A 15,793-nucleotide genomic window follows, 5' to 3' on the forward strand; every position below is an offset into this window, starting at 1 on the left:
ACATGATTGTACGATTTTACATAGTAATTATATTATACTTATCAAAACAATTGATACAATTCTTTGTTCAGCAAAACACGATTTTTCCTTGCGGAGGTCCGTGTTGCTCTATGGTTTTCAGAAATATTTGAATTTTTAATTTTGAATTGAATTTGGAATGAATGAATTTGAATTTTGAATTAAAAATTAAAAACTTAACAATTTCACAAGTAATTTATTTTTATTCTTAATTATGTTTGGTCATCTTACGAAACAGGACGAGAAGTGTACACTGGGTATTATGACAAGATTGATGTGTCATTTTGGACAATCGGATAGGATAGGTGACTTGTAAGAGTTTTTCTATACAAAAAAAAACATCGTAAATAATGTAGAATACTTACCCAATATCTTCAACTCTGAACTTATAATATTATCAGGAACGTCAAGACCGTATGTAGTAAGTTTCACAAATCTTAATAAAATATATGCAAAAAGATCGTACGGATTTTGTGCTGAAATGTACTAAGACTGTGAACATTTGTACTTAAAAGCTTTGAGCGCTAAATGGTATGTCTCAAACACCGGCCATCCTGTATTTCTATATCTCGATAACGGCTACAACTATCATTCAACCTATACCAATAATTAGTAAGCATTTATGCTTTTAAATGCATGTAACATCCAATGAAAATATCATCGAGGTACATTTCATGACAAAATTCGTACAACCTTTCTGCAGATATGTGATACTACATAGGCGGTCTTGGCGTTTATAAAATTTCGTCACATAATTTTTAACCTTTTGAATATCAAAAATTTGAGCGTCTACTCATTTCTGATTGTTTTTCGAAGAACTCCATTCGCGATATTTTCTTCCATCTAAACAAAATGGAACAAGGGCAATTAGGGCAAGCTGACAACCGCCCTGTAGTTCCGGGCGCAAGAATAGGGCTACGGTACCCCCTGCCTGTCGTAAGAGGCGACTGAAAGGGGACACTGGGGATCGTGAGTGATAAGGGCGGGGGCCCGAACCACTCAACACTCGATCTCCGGGATGGACGGCAATGCGATATGGCCTCGCATCGCCGTAAAACTGGGATGGCGTAGGGGTGGGGATCTACCCCGGGACGCGCTTTATTGAAAGCAAGTGCGAGGGGAGCACCGGTGCGTTCGACAGAGATCCCGGAGCTCCCCGACATGCACCGCAGAGGGCCATCGGAGGGGTTTTAGTCGGTAGGAGTCCGACATAACCTCGTCGCTCCCCCGGGTGGCGAGGTATCCATGAGGATTTCCCCTTCGTTACCAAAAAAAAAAAAAAAAAAGGGCAAGCTGACAAAGGGTTATTCATAGGAACCATCTGCGTCCATTCAGAGAAATGTGTCGAGCGCAGTGCGGGGTAATGACCCTGGAAATGCCTTTATTGCGAATAAAACTCCGGTAGTCTACAGTAAAATCCAAGGGTAGAAAGTGTTTCGTATAATTTGGAATACCATCAGAAATGATTGCGATGGCTCTAAGATAGGCCTCGCAATTTCCTTATGGTTTTCGTTGAATTTGAATAAAAAATGCGTAGCAATTAGAAAATGTGAATGTACATTATGGTCTTTCGAAAAGAAAATTAAACATCAGTTTCTGACGACAAGATGAAAAATATTTGTACCTAACTGAAAAGTGAGTTACTTACTAAAAAAATCTCATGCTTTCTTTGTGATTTTTTCTTGAAAATTCCACTTGATATTAACTCAGAATAATGAGCTGAATCATCCCCTTCAGTATTCGTTATGATGTCATATGCGCGTATGGGTGTTAGGGACACCATAATGAATATTGAGGGATAAGTATCCTGACCATGATCCTGAATTGATATCAAGTAGAATTTCCTCTCGGAAAATGCATAAAAATTTTAGTGTCTTTTTAAATTATTTTCAGTTTCGTACTTTTGCGACGGAACATTACACTTGTTATCAACTCACAATCATGGTCTGAATCACCCCTCAAAGTTTTCGTTACGATGTCACTAACACCCTGTATGTGTAGTCCATTTCTAAACTCAGTTCTTTCACTGTTTGATTCTGTTCAACAAACTATTCTATAGTTTAGCAGAGTGTAAAAAATTTCGGGCGGATAGTAATTAATAGTAACTTACCTACTTATTCATTCTCTCATTTGTGAGTTGTGAGGTCAATGCGCAACTTAATAAAATTTTGTCACTGACGATATCATAGGCGTTTTGTCGATTGGTTAATATGTGAACCCGAATAAGTCATGTCGTTCTGTCAAAATACGAACAAAATCACGTGGCACGCATAATATGTTAGGGAAAAACCAAAAATTATCGATTTCGACTGTTAGCCCTGCTGATGGACCTCTTACTTACTCTCTCTTCATCGTGTAGGTTGTTAGGTGGATGACCAATAATAATAATAATAATAAATAATAAAATCTTTATTCGTTTTAGACAATATTTTCTTTTAAATGCTAGTTGACCCAAGCCCCCCTTTAGACTGGGAAAGTCTGTGTTAGGAGGCTTGGCTCTTCCTTATCTTAACTTACTTAATTAGTGACTTATTATACCAAATATGTATGTATTATATCTATGTCTTTCCTTAATGTATATTTTTATCATTGTTTTATATTTTTATTTCTGTACTTAGGAGTGCAGATGGATGTGTGTGTGTGTGTGTGCGTGTGTGCGCATGTAGGCAATGTGTGCAGTGCATGCATACGTGTGCGCGCTTATGTATATTTACAATAAAATTAAATAGAATTCATTAACAAGTAATACTAATTATTGACCGACAATCTGGTGAAGGTCGCGGGTAGCCGCTGGATGCGGGCAGCGCAGGACCGATCGTAGTGGAGATCCTTGGGGGAGAAACCAATCTCAGCAACCCTGGTGTCAGGGGTGCCTTCTTACTGCTCTTAACAGAAAGCTTAACAGCGAGTGGTGAATCCGAAAGTTTTTCTTTTACATACATACATAAACTCACACCCGTATTCTCCGAAGGGGAGGGCAGAACTACAAATAATCAAGAAACTATTTGCAGCCACTTTTGACGCATCGTCCTAAGGTGGATAATGATAAACCGTATGATGATAGGGGATTAGCCTATCATGTTACAGATGATCCATCATGTTCGACAGGACGCTGCCCTTTGTCACCTGTTACGACATGCACGGGAAGATAGGCACTGAACGCATTCTATGTTTTTTTCTATACTTCCAGTCCAGCAGAGGAGTTTTTCTTTTCATATCATAATAAGGCTATAAAAGAAACAATATGCGAGACCCGATGGCGCTTAATTGAATAAAACTAACACATTGTAGGCCGGCACCATCTTTTCATAAGGTGTTATGGTTATGGTTACAAGGAGCGCAGACATTATTATGCCTGATTAACTTTTATGATGTTCTTATTATCATTTCTTGGTATTTTTGTTATAATTTTGCTAACCGGCTTTAAAGGGGGTTAGGGCAGGGGGGGGGGAGGGTCGTGATGTAAGTATGTAGTTTCGTCATCTTAGTACATTGCATCATGGTTATTAGTGTGTGCGCCTGCGTTTTGCGCGAACGTCTGCGCACCTTAATATATCCTGCGTACCTGACCGCTTCATCATCATTAGTATTAGTTCGCTAGATGTTTGAGATTTCTTTTAAAATACACTTCTCATCAAAAAAATCGAAACACCTTGCAAGTTTACGTTTTGTCAGGATTATCAGAAAAATGTGTACATTTAGGAATAAATGTTAAATGTCGTTTAATAGTGAGTAATATGAGCTTATCAAATCTTAATGTTAATGTTCTAAATTTAAATGAATTTTTCATAGGTTTCGTATTTTGTTAAATGAGTCATTTTTATTCCGTATGGAGTATAAAGGAAATGGATAAAACAACACACGTAAATGAAAAAAAAAGCTAAAAAACGTTTATTTAATAACTTGTATTCCCTCCCCGAGCTCTAATTACTGCTTCCATACGGTTCTTCATCGATCGGATGAGAGTCACGATCACATGCTGTGGTATATTGTCCCATTCCTCTTGGATTGCATCTTGCAGCTGGCTAAGTGTTTCTGGGGCAGGATTTCTTGCTCGAATTCGTCTCTTTAATTCATCCCACAGATGTTCAATGGGATTCATGTCCGGGCTTCTTGCTGGCCATTCCATAATAGAGATATCGACTTCGTTAAGATAATCTCGTACGACGCCCGCGGTGTGAGCCCTAGCATTGTCGTGCATGAATATGAAGCCGTTGCCAATAAAATGTGCATAGGGCATCACATGAGGCTCGAGACACTCTTCGACGTACCGATGACAGTTTAGTGCAGGCAGACGTGGCCCAGACACGAAAGCAAGCTCTGTCTTACCGTCGGCGCTGATTCCTCCCCAAACCGTCCACGAACCGCCACCATAGCTGACCTTTTCTTCAATGCAGCATTGTGCATAGCGTTCTCCGTCTCTTCTGTAGACCTTGTTCCTTCCGTCGTTACCATACAGCATAATTTTACACTCATTAGAAAAGAGAACTTTGCTCCACTGTAGGTATGACCAATTTAGGTGCTCACGTGCAAAGTTAAGGCGCGCTCTTCGATGGTCTGCAGTTAATTTCGGCCCATTTGCTGGCTTATGCGGTACCAGTCCACGATCCTTCAACCTTCTTCTAATTGTAGAGTCACTTACAGCCACCCTTCGTACAACACGAAGCCGCTGCTGCAGTTGAAAAGCGTTAAGGCGTCGATTTCTTAAAGAAGTTGTTACAATAAATCGATCATCTCGCTCAGAAGTGACCCGATTCCTGCCAGATCCTGAACGGCGCGTGAACAAACCAGTCTCCCGATAACGTTTATAGACTCTATGAACAGATGACAGGCTTAGATGCAGTCTTGCAGCCACAACACGCTGACTAAGGCCAGAATCCAGCAATGCCACAACTTGGGCGGCTTCTGTGGGCGAAGTATCCATACGTTTTAGAAAAAAAACCTTTTTTCAGACGTCCCAAAGTCACAGTATTGAAATAAAAAACAAAAAGTTTAAGGATAGGCGCCAATTTTTAGTTTTTAAACGCTAAATGTACTCCAACCCTAAACACACATTTGTCTCAAAACAGTGATTCATTTCGTTTATAAGATAAACAAATGAAATTCTAATTTTGAATTTAGAATTTTCGCTTATTACTGTAATGGCCAAACTGCCAGCTATACATTTATGTATTTTTTTTCATCGTATGAATTCTTTTTTGTGTTAAATTCGGACAGAAACAATGAAAACGGAAGTGTTTCGATTTTTTTGATGAGAAGTGTATTAGGTACATTAACGTTGACCTATTTAAAGTACTTAACGGCAGCAAAAAAGTACAACTAGGTATCTATAGCGACTTGAGAAATAAAAGCAAACAAGGAAACCATAGAGTTATAATTATAGAGAGATGCCGCGGGAGCATAGCCGGTGGGACCCATATATGCTCAAATCGTGCATATTATATGAAGAAATGATAGTATTATAAAATTATCCAATCGACAGACATAAAATTTATGGAACAGACGTCAATTTTAAGCAGAAATATAAAACAACCGTCTAAAAATATTACATCGGCCAATAACCCGACAGAATTAACTAGACACGCACGTCAAACGGAATGCATACCAGCGTGATGCCTATTTTATTCGCCCATGTTATTCATTCGTTTTAAAATTAATTTAATTACTTGTTGACAATCATCCGTCCCTTTTCTTTTCAGCGGATAAGAAAATGATGGGTATAACTTAAAATAAATTTAGGAGGTGTCTGCAGGAATCGGGGCCATTACTCGCGTAATTTAAAGCTGTGGCATATCTCCCTTGTTTCTATGGTCTGTGAAGAAAACGCATTAGCTTTAACAAAGTGCGAGGAACACTCGTCCACGCGGCCGCGACTTAATGGTTGGAATGGAAAAAGTTTCAGTTTTACAACTTAATAGAATGCGCTCGAACGTTGTTTGTTCTCAATTGCTTTTTTTACTCACTTGAATGAATTAGAAAGAAAGAAAGAAAGAAAGAAAACATTTATTTTAGAAACAAGTGGTACACACAATAGAAAAATGAACAAAATAGTGAATTAAAACCTTATCTCTAAAAAGGGACATCAGCTCAGCGAGATGTTGTGACACTCCTACATTGAGGGAGTGCCACAACGCTGATTTTCAGCTGAACCCCAAAAAATATAAAAATAATGAGCTTAAAACTAAAAAATCAAATCAAATCAACTGTGTTAATAATATGTATTATACATTTAACGGATTATAATGAATTTAAGTTCGAGGGTGAGTGTGTGTGTTTATTAAGTGAGAGTGTGTAAGGGTGCATGTGCGTATTAGTGAATAGAGAGTGAAACGTATGTCGTGTATGTACATGTGTCCGTATGTTAATGAGGATAATTACTGTAGGAAAATTGTGATTATATAAAATTATGAAATTAGTTAAAGTAACATAGGTATTGCGCATGAAGAGTAAGAGGTAAGATAACAATTTAAATTAGAAGATGAGAATATTTTCGACAGGATATTGAAGCTGTATATTAAGGACAAATGATTTAATTTTATTCTTAAACGTGGTAATGGATTTAGCGGTACGTAAGGGCGGAGGTAAGTTATTCCAAATTTTAGCTGCGGCATATTTGAAACTACCTCTGAAGGCATTGGACTTGTGTCTTCCAATATGAAGATTGTGAAGTCGCATGCGAGTTGACCAATTAAGTTTTGAGTATAAATAACATGGATACTGAGTTTTAATAACTCCAAAAAGTAGAGTAGCGAGATGAATGTAGCGTCTACTAGACATTTTAAGGATCTTCGAAGTATTGTAATAAGGAGTGACGTGACTCCGTGGGGGGATTGTATAACAGTATCTAAGGCAAGCGTTTTGAACACGCTGAATAATTTATTTAGACTTCTCTAAAAGCCGTGGACCATAGACAGTGTCGCAATAATTAAACCTAGACAGTATCAAAGAATCAACGAGCCTTATACGTAATTGTATATTAATAAAGTCTCGAATTTTGTACAGAATTTTCAAACGATAGAAAGAGTTGCGAGCTACATCTTTTATATGAGATTCAAATCGAAGTAGAGCATCAAATGTTAGTCCTAAATTCCGAGTTTCCTCTGCACGACAAATCTGATTACCCTGCAATATAATGGTAGGTTTACTAGAAATAATTTTGTCGACTTGCTGACGGGTACCTAATACCATGAACTTCGACTTATCAGGGTTCAATACGAGACAGTTACGTTGAGACCAGTCAGATATACGGTCTAGATCATCGTTAAGCTTTTTGACTGCGATATCTATATCTTGAGGTTTAAAACTTAAATATAATTGTAGGTCATCTGCGTATAAATGAAACTTACAGTATTTAATATTATTAATTATATCAGCACTATAAAGTATGTAAAGGAGAGGACCGAGAATAGAACCTTGTGGCACACCTCTGGTAATAATTGAAGGAGAAGAAGATGAGACTGAACCATCAGTTCTGCGAACCTCTACATATTGACGACGATCATTTAAATAACTCTTAAACCATTGTAGTGTAGATGCACTGAACCCATAATAAACCATCTTAGCTAAAAGAAGTTGCAAATTAATACATTCAAATGCACGGGAAAAGTCTAAAAATACTAAAATAGTTCCCATACCAGAATCTTGTGATTCTAAAATATTGCCAGTTACATCTAAGAGAGTTGTGGACGTACTGCGGCCCTTTCGAAAACCAGATTGCAAATCCGGAAGAATATTATTATCCTCTAAAAAATTAACAAGCTGCAAATAAACTATTTTTTCCAGGATTTTGGAAAGACAAGGTAATATGCTGATAGGTCTAAGATCTTTATACGTTAGTGGGGTATCCTTTTTAGGGATAGGGGTGATTTTGGCAAGTTTCCACGAGGTAGGAAATAAAGAAGTAGTGATAGATCGGTTTATTATAGATAGAATAGAATTTAACGTGTGAGGTAAAGTCATGGTAATCATATCTAATGATATGCCGTCAGTACCGAGCGCGTTTGTTTTAAGAGACAAAATGACTTTGTTAATTTGATCAATAGAAGAACATTTTATATTGAAGGTCGCAGGCCCAAATCTGTTTGATTCATAATAGAACACGTCGAGGTTATTCACAAAGGTAGATCCGGGTAAAGTTAAAAAGTGGTTGTTAAGCTCCATAGGATTAGATAAACTGTTAGGAATTTCATACTCAGCTTTAGGAGGTAGAACGTCAGATTTTAAGTTCTTCCAGAGAGTTTTAGGATCTTTTATGTTATGGTTAATTTTTAAATTAAAGTAAGCTGTTTTTTCTTTGATGAGTGCATTATGAGCTATTGCTTTTAATTCTTTAAAATATTTGCGATCACTATCATTTTTTGTTCTAATACATTTAAGATGAGCCGCATTTTTTTTACTGGTTATAATTTTTAAAGTGTCGGTCAACCAAGGATGCGAATGATGTTTAATGACTATAGATTTTACCGGAGCATGTAAATCAAACAAAGTTGAAACTGAATGGTTAAAGACAGACACCATTTCATTAACATCATCGAGAGAAGAAATTGTATTCCAAGGAATTGAACTTATGTCGCTATTGAATTGTTGTAGTAAAATATGCTTGAGGGGTCTGTAAATTATACGTTTAGGAGGGATCTTTGGAGGTTTAAAGTTAAATTCACAGCAAACGAGTGCATGGTTTGACTTTTTATTCCCGATAACCTCAATATCCACTTGACGCACGCGGGCATCCGTACAAACAACGTCAAGCAAAGTGGAGCTGTGATCGGTGAAATGAGTAGCGGATGATACGATCTGTTGTAAACTGTAAATATCTAATAATTCTTTAAGTTTTTTTACTTCCGCGGTATTATCATCAAGCATATTTATGTTAAAGTCGCCCAGCAATATCAAATTATCACAATGTGAGAAGGCATTAATAGATTCATCAAGAGCATCGAGAAACGTTTGGACATTGAAATCAGGAGGTCGGTAAGCAGTCCCAATAATGATTTTAGCCCTATTTATGCTCAGTTTTATCCAAAACTGTTCAACATTTATAGATATAGGATGTTCGCACACTTTTACCACAAGACCTTTTTTTATATAAAAACCAACACCGCCTCCCTTAGATTTCCCGGTAGTAGATGGACGCGGAGCGAATCGAAAGTTGTATCCTGGTATACAAGCAGCTTTCTCCTCCTCACCAGGTTTCAACCATGTCTCATTAATTGCAAGAATATCTATACATTTCTGGGTGACAGACATTATAATTTCATCATGGTGTTTCCCTAGTGTGCCAGGATTAAAAAGACCAACTTTTAAATATTTATTACGCGTCATTATAAATAAAAATAACAGGTTAAGAAAAATATTGCACAAATATGGAGTTGTCTGGCAAAAGCAAAAGCGACAGCTACATTATTTAAACGGGAAGTGAAATAAACGTTCTGTCCACCCCGATAGGGCGTGAGCGTATGATGGGCATGGATATCATATCTTACCGAAATTAAATATTTTTTAATGGAGTGAATTAGATTAGAGAGAGTGAGTATGAGGACTGTGAGATGAGAAGTCTGTGTGTGAGGATAATACATCAATATACGAGTGTAGTGTATAAATCGTTGTAAGTATAGTGGAACTTTCAAGTACTTAATAATAAAAATTAGTATTGCACATGAATATGAAATAGAGGAAAGAATATTATCTCTAAAGAAGAAATTGCAAAAACTATAACCTTTACAGGCATAAAAAAAGAAACTTAAATAAAATTGACATGTCATAATAATTAAATTATATGAAATACTATAAAATATTATAAATTTACGAAGCAAACATTCTAGCAGCAGAGTGACAATAAGAATGGCCTCTACATTGATAACAAAAGAAAACAAAATAACGATATAATTAGTTAACGTTAGAGCCAACAGAGAGAGAGCCAAAAACTCTAGTAATATCAAATTGTGATCGTAATCGGTGCCGCGGTGCTCCCTGCTTCTCACGCACGTAGACCCGACCGTCTCTCGTCCAGGCATACTTGCACTCGTTGTTATTCTTTCTTCTTCTTACTTCGTAAAAAAGCTGACGATTGGTCCGAGTTAGTCGTTCATTGAAATATATAAGAGACGGTTTTCCTTCAAAGTTCATGCCTTCTGTTGTGACAGCTCGGCGAACACGAGCTGCTGTTAAAATCTCGTCACGAATGGTGCGACGAGTGAAGCGCACAGCGATAGAACGAGGCCTGGAGTTGGTGGCTTGCGCGTGGGCAGGCTGGGGAACGGTGGAGTCAAATGGAGCGCCCTGCGAAGGGCGGCCTATGCGTTGTGCTTGAACGATATCTCTGTCTTCTAACGACACGCCTATTTTAGATGCTGCCATAATGACGACATGAATGATGCCTTCGTTTTTTTGTTCCGGAATTCCCGAGATCTCAATATCATTCAGCAGCATGTCTTGTTCGCGATCGTCCAGTTCGGATCTTAAATCGACGACTGTTTTCTCAAGTGACTTGACTAAATCACTTTCCTCTTTCTCCTCTTGGAATCGTTGTTCTAAACAAGCCACTCGAGGAAATTGTTCAGGGACCAGCTTTGTACTCGTCTGAGAAAAAAAGTTACTTGCTTGGAATTGGCGTAAAGTTGTGATGTGCCAGAGATCCTAACAGTTCTGGTTGGAGGAGCCAATCCTGAATAGAGTTGTATTTTTGTTACTTATGACTTATATGTGTATCAAGTGATTTAACAATAGATGAAATATAAAGTGGAATTTATTTTATTAATATCGTGCATTTTTATCATTTCTTATAAACTATTGTAAATAAACTATGTTTAACATGAGCTTTAAATTTATTTTCTGGCAAATTCAAAGTGACGTCTGGTATAAATTAATTGTTTGTTAATTGTTCAAAGTGAATTGCAATTTTATGAATGGAGCCTTGAAGTATGATTACTGCTAAAGTGCACATGGGACCAGATGATTCATTTGCAAACGATTTTTTTATCGTTCAAAGCAAGAGCTTTCATCATTTCAACGCATCGAGGATACAACCAAATAGACGCCTAAAGGTATTGCTGTTTAGCAATAGGCCACCGATCGTGCTTCTATTGTCACTTTGTAACCGTTTTTGATGTTGTGATTATGTGGAATAACGTGTATTGTATTGAAAATAATAATTTTCGCACAGAATTAGTTTAGGGATCAAGAAAAGGCAAGTAGTTAAATCTACAGTAATTAAAAGTGAAACACATAATAACGGGTTCTTACCTGTAAGTTACCATGTGATAATAACCGCGTAAACTTAAAACAATGTATAAATCTACAGTAAGTTAAGTACGTCAAAAAAGAAAGACGAAAGAAGCTCGTGCGCTTTCTAATTGGTTCTCTCAAGATCCTAAGCATGTCAAGCAGTATTAGGAATTAGGTGTGATATTTCTAATGGCTGTAGTGTAGAGGGCTGGTTGCGTAAGATTGAGGATGTCAGAAGAAAACGTCCAGAATTCCATAAAAATCACTAAATTTATTTTATTATCGTTTCACGTTTACAAAACAGTACTTCAATGGAGCATAAGAAAAACGGAACTGATGTCTCATCGAAGTGTTGTCATTGCAATAAAAATATTAATTTAATGTTGGGGTTGCCAAGGTCGTGATTGGTCGACATTTGTCGAGTTCTAAACGTTTTAAACGGCAATAACTGATCTATTGGTCAGATGTGTTAGCAGAACTCGTTCGACTGACATTAGGTGTCTAATCGTTGTATCGTCGATGTCTCAGCGCCATTTTCCTTAATAACCGAAGACGCCTTGTCTTGCCTATATTACCGGAAGCGGAAGGTACAAAAAACCAAGCCTTTTAAAAAAGAGAATTGTACTTAGGCTTGTTCACTGGAAAGGGATTTGAAATGAATTGTTTTAATTAACGAGATTTCCGGTTCCTGTTGAATCGAAATTGTGGAATTGTGATTATTTCTCTTGTGGGTTGTGAGATGAAAGACCGATCTAATCAACCGTAGGTTGTTTTTGACCAAAGGCACACTGACATGACTCGTGTAACTACTACATAATTACTTAAGTAAATACGTATAGTTGCCGGGACCGACCGCTTAACATGCCCTTTGCAGCAGGAATTATCTTATTTTTCGGTTTATCAGGCAATGATCAGGGGACGACAAAGTGTGTAATATGGCGCTACTACCCGTGAAGACAATGTCTAGGGCCCTGTGCCGAGGTTTTTCTTGTAGCTTCTCTTCCGCGGCTGTACAGGCTGTGGGCTGCAGTAGTTTTAGGCGAATGAGACGTTCGTTATGTAAAAAAATATTGATTCAAAGTGTAACTATGTTACCTACTGAATAAAGATATTTTTGAATTTGAATTTGAAATTGCTGGTAGCCTTGTTCGGAGAACGTGTCACTTACATGGTATGATCACGGGTTCAAATCCCGGCTATCTATACCACTGAATTCGAGTTTATGAGAGTGAATTCATGTTATGATCGTAGATAATTGATATCACGTGGTTTCCGAAATTAGTGCAAGACTTGTCTAGTATGGCACGCTACTTCAACATAGCTGGCGAGTATGTACTATACAACTCTGCCTAACCCATCGGGGATATAGGTGTGATGCTACGTCACGTTATGCTCGCGTATGTATCGCATCACCAATGTATGTAGTTTGCATATAAATTGCATACTCCGGTATTTTTTTTACCCTTGATGGGTTTGCTCTTGGCATTGACGAGACCTAAGATGGAGAAGGTGCCTGTAACTGCATACTTTTTTGTTTGTGGCGCAACCGTAGTGCCACGCATCGTTTCCTAGTGACTGTTATTTCCATTCAGACTCAGAATCAGAATCATTTATTCAACGTAATTATCATGGATAAACTTGTTGAAGGTCAATGTAACATTTTTGAATTTATGTCATTTCGCAAGGTGTTATGGCTGAGGAGAAGAAATGACAAGAAACTGCAACAGCAACACATCTTTTAAATCAATGAGGGTACATTACAAGTTATTTAATAACTAGAGGAACACATTTTTATCATTTAGGTAATCATTAATCTTATAATAAGCATTCCTAAACAGCTCTTAAAGAGAAACGAAGCATTCTTCACTAAGAGCGAAATAATAAATTCAAAACGCGACTTCCAAAAAATGGTTATTGTTTTAATTAACAAAGAGATACAAATCGGTTGCTCTGGAGGGGCAGGGTTTACTAATTGCCATATAAAAACGGCAATGAAATCCGGCAAGAAACGTTCCACTTTGCTGTCGTGACATTAAGATACAAATACATTTAAGAGGTTCACAGCCATTACTTAGCTTGAGATTTGGCCGTGAAACAAGCGTGTTTGAACGATATACATCTATCTATCTATCTATCACTCATTGCGAAATTTCAGAAACTACAAGTGTAGAAGTCTCAAATTTTACGTGCTCACTAAGACGGGATTTTGTGAAATTCAACCCCTAAGGGGGTAAAAAGGTAGGCACGTTAAGCCGTTGATCCCGGCTGCATTAGCAGTCGTTAATAACCACCAATCCGCACTGGGCCCGCGTGGTCGTTTAAGGCCCGATCTCCCTATCCATCCATAGGGAAGGCCCGTGCCCCAGCAGTGGGGACGTTAATGGGCTGGTGATGATGAACGTAGGGTGATTCTTATTATTGAGCTCAATAGGGAAATTTTAGAAACTACAAGAGTAGGAGTCTCAAATTTTGCGTGCTCACTAGGACGGGATTTTGTGAAATTCAACCCCTAAGGGGTAAATAGGGTAGGGTGATTCTTATTATTGAGCTCATGTAACGACTACTTACTTGCATCAGTAAGTAGTAACCGGGACCAACGGCTTAACGTGCCTTCCGAAGCACGGATCGTCTTACATTCGGATAAGGTGATCCGCCTGTAAGGTTATAACCTAACTAGGGACCATAAAAAGTAATTTTTGTGATATGTGTCCACTAGGAATCGAACCCAGGACCAACTCAGTATATTTCCACAAAGTAAGTACGCCGACTGCATGACTCCACAACAGAAGCTACGCCGCAACAAACTTTTATTTTGGCGACCAAAAATTTTTTACCCCTGCATCTTGATAACTCTTTTTAGCAAAAAGGCGTGATTTACAGTTGTTGGCTTTCTCTTTGCCAGATAAAACGAATGTTTTGCGGACTCGTTTGTTACAAATGGGTCTGAATGGCGGTAGTAGGGGATGGAGGTGTTATAATAGAATAGGGTAGTTCCAACTAGTCAAATCACTTGCTTTTACTAAACATCAAAACGTGAAATTACTATGGAATTTGTATGAAAAAGCACACTGTGACGTCATAGAAAAACGTAACAAAATGTCGTACTCATTACGTTTGTGTTGATTAAAATTAATAAGTCAGGTAAATAGAAAAAAAGAAAATGTGATTTTTGAGCTGTTACTGGATAGGATGTAAGCAAGCTTCATATAAGGACACACCTTACCATCAGGTAAGAAAGAAGGAAACTTGAAGTCGAAGTCGTTAACAAAAATAATAATAACATAAGTAACATGTTATTGAATTTGGATTTATTTTAAAGTTCACTCCTCCAGTATTGTGTTAAAGGAGACGAGGACATAATAAAATAAAAATGAAGTGAAAAATGAAATCCAGTAAATATTTTACAATAACAAAATCGTGGACCTCCCAGTAAGCAATTCGGTATGCTCGTGTTGGTAGTGAGCGCTATGCTTTCAAGGGTTACAATTAAACATAAACATTTTCGAGGAAGACCTAGAAGGACGTAAGTACATTGATCAAATTGGAGATGTCTTTATAAAAGGTTCAATAAGATCTACTCTGAACTAGCGTGCGTGTATGAAACGATTGATGAATGTGGAGGAAGCAAGAGAAGTGTGTCGGGATCGAAGCAAATGGAATTCCATATTCTCTGCTTACCCCGGTGGGAAGTAGACGATGGGGTAAATGAAAACAGAAATTTGGATACATTATCAGCCATTTCTAACTTGTGAACAATATAGTTCACAAGTTAGAAATAGGTGTAAGTAAGGTGAAGACATAATCATAACTCCTAGTCGATCTTAGACCCTGTCTAGATGAGGCGATTTACACGCGTTGTCATACCACAGCGTACCTAACATCGTACGGAAACAGACGCACATCTCCAAGCATGCAGGAATCTATAGCCCTTTCCAACCGAAGAAACGAAATCTTTCGTAGGCCTATAAAATGTTAGTGACAGCTTTTTATGCCATGCAAAGACCCCGGGAAAAATACAAAAAAAAATCCCAGCTTAGCTGGTCTTCAGCAATCAGACCCTCACGATTGTGAGCCGTAGGAATAATTTGTAAGTCGCACGATCGTGAGTCTATGCGACTTGCATAATATTTTATCCTATTAGTGGAAATAAAACACATTTGGTATGAGAAAATTGTTTTATAGTAATAGTAAATGAGTCTTAGACCACTTCTTATTAAGAAAAATGTAACACAATACAGGTCTTCGTGTAACATTTTTGAATTTACGTTATTTCGCAAGGTGTTATGGCTGAGGAGAAGAAATGACAAAAAACTGCAACAGCAACACATCTTTTAAAAACCAATGAGGGTATAGGTATATACATTACAAGTTATTTATAACTTTATAACTAGAGGAACACATTCAATACCAGACATTTATATCATTTAGGTAGTCATTAATATTATAATAAGCTTTTTTACATAAAGTAAGCTTCACATGAGCTTTAAAATTTTCTGTCAAATTTCAAATATTATCTGGTATTTTATTGTAAAAACGTGTACATAACCCCAAA

This window comes from Pectinophora gossypiella, chromosome 3 (assembly GCF_024362695.1).
Source record: "Pectinophora gossypiella chromosome 3, ilPecGoss1.1, whole genome shotgun sequence".
In the NCBI taxonomy this organism is placed as follows: domain Eukaryota; kingdom Metazoa; phylum Arthropoda; class Insecta; order Lepidoptera; family Gelechiidae; genus Pectinophora; species Pectinophora gossypiella.